Raw genomic sequence first — 7,673 nt, 5'->3', positions numbered from 1 at the left:
AAATATAATGATTTAAAAATAGCTTTTTTCATGTATTATGCAAATAAGACATTTTTTCCATCTTAATACGAAAAGTAATTAATTATATTGAAAATAAATTTTTGTGTTTATATAATATATAATATAATCAGATGACACTAAATAAAAAAGTGATATGAAATTGACAAAATACAGTATAACTATTTTGAAATTGTTATCTTAAAAAAGTATAATATTATGTCGAAATAAAACAAACGCATTTTAAAATTAAAAGTTGATACTTACGCGTATTAATAAAATTTAGAAAAAAAATTTCTACCAGTATTACAATATAAAAATCTTTAAAATTGTTATTTTCTATTTCATCGAAACCTTTTTGTCGAAACTGTAACTTGATAGCCAAATTCGGAAAATAAATTCATGTTTAGCAGATAAAAAATTACGAGAAATGATTACGTTCGCTCAGGTAATACTTTCAAAATGTAAATTCGCAAGTGTGATTAGGAAAAAAAAATCTCTCGAATTAGACTACAAAATTCAAGTAAAATATTTTGTATAAAATTTTAATTTAAACTACTAGTTTGTGTAATCTGTTTTAAGAAGATTTAAGATTGTGCATTATTACATGCATTAAGGATTAAGGAATAATAAATGTATTATCTTTATTATGTGTGTACTTCGTAAAATTACATTAAATTCATGCTTATAAGTCATATTGAATAATATACTACACAACAAGCCGATTCTCCAAGCTTGTCATCAATATATGAGTAGTACATTATGTTTGTACATATAACTGCTCGTCCCAGAGGATACCCAAGAATATAGTTATTTTATTACAGAAAAAGACATTACAAAGAAGATTTAATCTTGGAATCTTAGAAGTAAGTTATTAATATTCTCGAGGATATTTAAATATAGAGGATTAGGAGCAAGAGATTTAATTAAAAAATTAAAGCTATTTTAAGTATTACAAGGGACGAGGAAGCCAGGATAAACGGGTAAATGTCGAGTAAAACTTTCTCAACGTGTACGTCACGCTTGACGTTAACGTTTATAATAAAAAGAGAAAAGAGACGTACTATTCATTTTTAATACAGTCAGTACAATTATTTTTATTTTACAGTCTGACCTCTGACAAAATGCCAATAATTATGTATAGTCCAATGATTATAAACTTTATCGCGTCATCTTGCGTTATCTAGCGAATGTTATTTAAAAGTTTTACATGCAAGGAGTAGCATTATACCAGTAACATTATACCCGTAATACGATCATCCATATCTCCTGCCCTAATGAATAATTGATATTTCGAGAAGGAAAAATCGAGTACATGAAGATGAAACATTGAAACATTCATAATGAAAAAGGAAATTCATTCTTATCGGTAAAATCAAGTAACAATATTAATACATCGCTTGTTCTCGCATTAAATGGCAGATTTATGTATCTTGCGGCAGATCTCCCCCATTTACGTTAATATCGAACCGCACAATGCTTACCCAGGTATTATCGGGAACGTGTTACACAGGGTAGTTAGTGATTAGCGAGATAAGGAGCGCAGAAGTGGTCTAGTTCTCGCGTCTCTCTATAGTGCGGAAGGGGGTGAGCAACTACTTGTACGTCTGCAACTTTATTCGCAAACTCGAATTGCGTTCAACACGCGAGTGCGCTGTTGCGACTGCAAACACACGATATTCACCGGAAACATCGTAATTCGTGAATTTCTCGGAGAGCGCATCTACAATACAGATGTAGAATACATTCAACCTCTTTATAACGTACAGTACTTTCTTGAGGACTCGTCGTTCTTTCCGCGAAAGTGTTTGAAAGAAAAATATACCTACATACTGCAAACCCTCCGGCTAAATCAAACGGTCTGCGTGATAGGCTCACCGCAGAGAATTTCCATTTCTTTGCCTTTCTTTTTTACAGCGATTTCTCCCTATGAAAAAAAGTTCCATCTTCTAAATGCAATTTAGGTGTTCAAACGAAACGACGGGGTCAGAAAAGTACCTATATGCTTCTCAGTATTAAAATAAATAAAAATATGTATGTACAAGCAACAATACGTTACATGTATATTAAGGTTAATTTATAAATTACATTTATGAAAAATTTATAATAAATAGCGACTTATTCTGTATAAATTAAGATATTAATCCATTAACATTTTAGATAAGTAAAATTAAATTAATTATACTTTAAAAAACTAAAATTTTTACTTTTGAAAAAACTATAACTTTTTATATAATAATATATTCTAAAGTTTATAGTAATTATCGCGTAGTCAAATAACTAATGTTTGTCAAGAAAATTTACACAAATTTATTTATATATTTATATCGAGTTTAAAAAAAAACAAACTTACTTTACTGACAACAGAACTTTGCAAAGTATTAAATTTGATTTTAACAAAGCTTTTTATACATACAGATTATAGAAATAGATAAATTTAAAATATATCAGTTGTGACAAATAAATGGTTTTAGGGGGTGAAATCTTCCTTTATATGTTATATTAAAGAAGTTTTCAGCTTTTTTATATTTCAAAAGCTACTTAAAATATTAAAAAATGTGTTTTATACATTTTATTGTGGAAAAGTTCCACAATAAAATTACATCTATTTATCTATTTTAATAATATTTTCAAAAAATATAAATATAGATAAATAAAGATTTACTATAAAATTTTTACATATAATATTTTTTGATGTCTTAAATAGTTTCTAAGATATAATAAAAAAGCTGAAAACTGCTTCACATATAGAAGGCGATTTCATCAAAATCGTGTTAATTAATTGCAAATGATTTTTTTTAATTTATCTATTTCCGAATCTATACGAGTATATACAAAGTTTCATTAAAATCAGAATTTAACACTTCCGCGAGAGAAAGATTTCCTTTAAAGGAAAATATTTTAATTAAATCAACGAAACGTATTGACAAGAATAGTATTTTAATAAAATCGAATAAAATTTCTAGTTGTTATAATCAGAAAAAATGTTATTCTTATGGATACTTTTTATTGTTGTAGTTTAATCAAAACTATTTTCTTAGTGTTATGTTGACATAAAAACAATAATGATTTAATTGTTTAAAAAATCATATTTGCCTTATTCTTAGAAGTATATTTTTTTTGCTCAAATAATAATATCCGTTAATAATATCCGTTAATATTATGCCATCGGCAGGATGACAAAATTGTTTTATTCCTTGAACGGCACCCAATAATATTTTCCGCTTTTCGTTATGACATTCGATCGCCGTTGGCGGAGACAATTTTCAGCACAGCAATTGCAGTCGTGCAATATCTAGCCGTAAATTTAAAACGCGTCCGCACTTTCCCCCTTGAAGACAGGATTTACTTGCGTAATATACTACTAGAATCCTGATATTGGCAATCCGGCAACGGTAAAGTGTAATGACAGTAGTCGTCGTCATCGCTGTATCTGATGAATCGCTCGAGTACGTGCTTCATGCGCGTTCTATATACTCCGCGCAATATGCGATATTGATATATAACTCCATACCTTCAATATATAGCACGATTTAACAATGCACAGACGTCTTTCAACGACAGATAATTAACTCAAATAAAAGAGAGAAAGAGAGAGAGAGAGAGAGAGAGAGAGAGAGAGAGAGAGAGAAAGAGTGGGAGAGAAAGAGTGGGAGAGAAAGAGAGGGACAGAGATAACAAGCATAATGATCTATTTGCTTTATTAAAAATCTACTTGAAATATATATTTATATAGAATATAAATATTAATATACTTTAAATTGATCTTTAAAGTGGAATCTCACTCTAAAGATCAAAAATTAAGTCTTAAAAAAGAGTTCAATTTTCATTCTTTAAGAATAAGATTCACTCTAAAGATTTTATATACCTTATAGGGGAAAGTGGAAAAATTGTGCGCACTTAAGAGAATTTCATTGACGTAATGTAATTTTTGAAGTTGAAGTCAATGTAAACACGGAAATACAAACTATAAACGTTTTTCTTGAACAATTTTTTATTTGATAATGTTGTATTTAATAAAAAATAAAAAAAGCAAAAACAAAAAAATTTTTCGCTTGTCGGATAATTGTGCGCATGAGTTGGGTAATTGCAAAGCAAAAATTGTAAGAAATTGATATAAAATTAATAAAATAAATATTTCATGGAAAAGATTTTATGAAATGTTGATAAAATAATGAAAAAAAAATTATTATACAAATGTTAATACAAAATTAATATAAACTTTGAAAAATAATACAAAAATTGGAAAAATTAATTATAACAAAAATCACATATGTAATTGTCAGCGTCATCAGTTCCATTGCATTCTTCATGGACCTATTCAGAGCACAAGAAGCATTGAAACCACCCAGTCGACACAAACTAAAAGTAACATAATATCAATGTTATAATTTCGCACAATATAATTTCTAAGGAACACACAAAAGTCAAGAAAAAATCAAAACATCAAAAAGACTTTATTTTGATACTTAAAGTCAATAAACAGTTAAAATGTATTTGTAAACGAAAAACTATCAGTTGAGAAAAAGTCAAAATGATGTCAAAGTACGTCATTTTAACTTTTTCTCAACTTGTGTGTCTTGGACTTTTATGCCATGTGTCACCATGTGTCATATTACATTCATATTGTGTTATCTTTTTCGCAAATAAGTAGTGCACTTTTCATTGGGAAGAAACTTTGAATCGCATTAATGCGCACGATTTCCTGCCGCGAATTGATAAGAGAAACGGTTACTCAAAGACGTTTTAACTTAATACAATTAATAATATCTTAAAAGACGCATATAATAACGTACTTTAGTAAGGTATGCAATACCTTAAACAATTAAATAAACAAAATAGGAATCCGAATTTATCTTATTATCTAGATATCAAAATTATCATATTGTAAAATATTTCATTTCACTTTTTCTCACTTTTGCCGTTAACTACATTTTCAAATTATACAACTTATGGTTATATATCTGAAAAAAATTACGTCTAACCTAGAAATTTTGCTATGGTAGCGGCTTCATTTATTAGCAAAGTGTGCTATACCACAATGCGCACAATTACCCTACTTTTCTTTATATATATATTCACATAATTATATAACTTATTTATATAACATTATACTATTTATAGGTATATATTTATATTCTGTACTTTGTATACATAATTAAATATATATGTATACATATACATATTTAATTACGTAAGATATATTATATAAATATTTCTCTAATAATAATATATATATATATATATATATATATATATATAATATATACGTGTGTATAAATAAATTTTAATTATATAAGTATATATGTATATGTAATTGATATTTAATTAAATAAATTTTAAATTAAATAATATTTACTAACAATGAGTTAACTTAAAGCGAATATTTAAAGCTTGCGTAAAAGTTTATGATTGTCTTTCAGAATATCTCATCTATAGTACAATACATACGAATGATTATTTTGTATATACATATCCTATAAATAACTCTCATCTGATCGTGTCTTTTATTGCAGAAGTTCACGTTATTAACATGTCAAACCAATATATCTGCGCAATAAAAAGAGCTTATTAAAAATTCTTTCGCGAGCAGCGACAACTTGCAAAAATTAAAAGTTAGGATATCAGTATGATCGAGGAAGGTGTAATAATTTATGTTATTATAAAAAATATACCAAGAAAGGTTTCCACATCGACTAAACTACATGATAAAAAAACCGATGGAATGCCCTAATTGTGATTATATTATAGAGATCGGCAAGTAATAAAGTTAATAACCTGATAAGTAGAATAGCGTATATTATTTCTATTACTTCCTGATAAAAACAGTTGTAAAAATCTGCTTAATTTTTTAATTCAATTATTTTCGTAAATTGTACAAAATAAAAAGTTTTCTTAGAAAGAATTTATGAGAGTTATCCTGTTTGCACACACAGAGAGATTACTTATAAAATAATAAATTTTAAACTGTAAGAAAAAAGGCTCAACTAATTTATAAAATTAGTAATAGATATAGAACTACAAGCCGAGGGTCTTAATTCTTATTTTTTTCTATTATTCTTCTATATTACTTTTGTTATAATATATTTATAAAGAATGTTAATTTCAAAATAGATAAAAGATGATAAATAAATATAAAAATTAATTAAATTTAGATGTAAATTTATTTGACGTCAATATATTTAGTAAAAAACACTCGAAAATGTCAAAGTACTTAATGTTAACCATCATCCAGAATATCTATTAATTCGCGGCGAAACACCATCGTTGTTAATGACCTGCATTTCGTGGTTGCGAATATTACTGAATTCTCTCAGGTCAGCTCTCATTAAGGCGACTTCGTTAATAAAATTCTTCGCGTAATTCAGACAGAAACTGCTGACGATTAAAATATCCTATCAATAAAAATGTTCACTGACCCCTATTTCTTTTCTATTTTTCTTATTCTTTTCAAAGTGCAATCAAAAATTTAAAAAAAGTTTTTTTTTGTTCAGAAAATTAAAAATATATTCAAATAAATTGTTTTCATTCCAAAGAGATAAATATGTGATTAGTAACATATGTTAGAAATAGAAAAGATTTCAAAAATGAAAATGAAGAGAGAACTTTTAAAGAAATAATTTCTGAGATTTTGTCAAATAAAATATAATTTTATAAATTTATTATTTGCAATTTATTTTAACTAATCATTTTTTAATACAACATGTATTTTTCTATTATAGCTCTGTAAAATGTAATAGATCTTATTTTTGATACAATTTTGATCTACTTTCTTTCGTAATTGTTACATTAAGCACGTTTTCTCATGAATAATATAAAAATCCTACTACTTAAATTTATTTTCTCTATCAAATCCATCAGTCATATCGATCTCAATTCTTCGATACAACACAAAGCATTGTAAAAGGTAACAAGCTAACAATTCTGCGCCTAGCAACAGGTGGACCGCGAGGTCATCGCGAGGAGTTTGCACATAACGCGGCCCGAAAAATCGATAGTAATTATCCACCAGCTCCTGCACGTAAATATCTCTGAAATACACGGACTTTGTTTTCGCATCGTGCAAGCCGACGTCTAATCGAAACGGACATTAGTATAGAGGATTCAGCGTAAAATGGATTGGCTGAATTCAGAATATATCTTATCGACACATAATACATGTAGGCAATAATATATGTAGGCAAATGTGACTTTGTTTCTGAAATTTTTATTTGTACGCAGAAGTACATGTAGGCAATCAATCTGTAGGCAAATGAGATGTAGACAAATGGTGCTGTAGACAATTCAATTGTAGGCAAAAGAAACTTTCTTCTAAAGTACAGTTAGGTAATGCTTTTTTATTGCCTACTATTAGTAGTTAGTACATTAGTAGTCAATAGCTATAATAGCAAATTAACATCTATGTAAAGAGTCTGTACGCTAATTTTATTTACTTTTTCTGTCGTGAGCTGGATAATCAAGTATGATAATGAAGTTAAGATAATATTGTACTTCGACTTTATAAATTTTCTAACATGTAGTATTATCTAGCAAATAAAAACTGCTTCCAAAGAAGATTAAGTAATTTTCTTTATATATAAATCAAGAATAATATATTTTTTTAATACTTTTACGAAGTATTTAGTTCGTAGTACAAAGCTTCATTATTTGAAAGAAACTAGAATTTTCATAAATTT

The 7,673-nt window shown here is 27.4% G+C and overlaps 1 protein-coding gene across 1 annotated transcript in view; it reads right to left on the bottom strand.

Moving 5' to 3' along the window:
- Nucleotides 1-7,673, bottom strand: part of LOC108751403 (voltage-dependent calcium channel type A subunit alpha-1) — a 195,090-nt gene that overhangs the window by 162,101 nt on the left and 25,316 nt on the right. The window lies entirely within an intron of this gene.

The sequence above is a fragment of the Trachymyrmex septentrionalis genome, unplaced genomic scaffold (assembly GCF_001594115.1).
Source record: "Trachymyrmex septentrionalis isolate Tsep2-gDNA-1 unplaced genomic scaffold, Tsep1.0 scaffold44, whole genome shotgun sequence".
NCBI lineage: Eukaryota > Metazoa > Arthropoda > Insecta > Hymenoptera > Formicidae > Trachymyrmex > Trachymyrmex septentrionalis.
The sequence above is the reverse complement of the archived record's forward strand: the minus strand, read 5'-3'. Positions and strand labels throughout refer to the sequence as shown.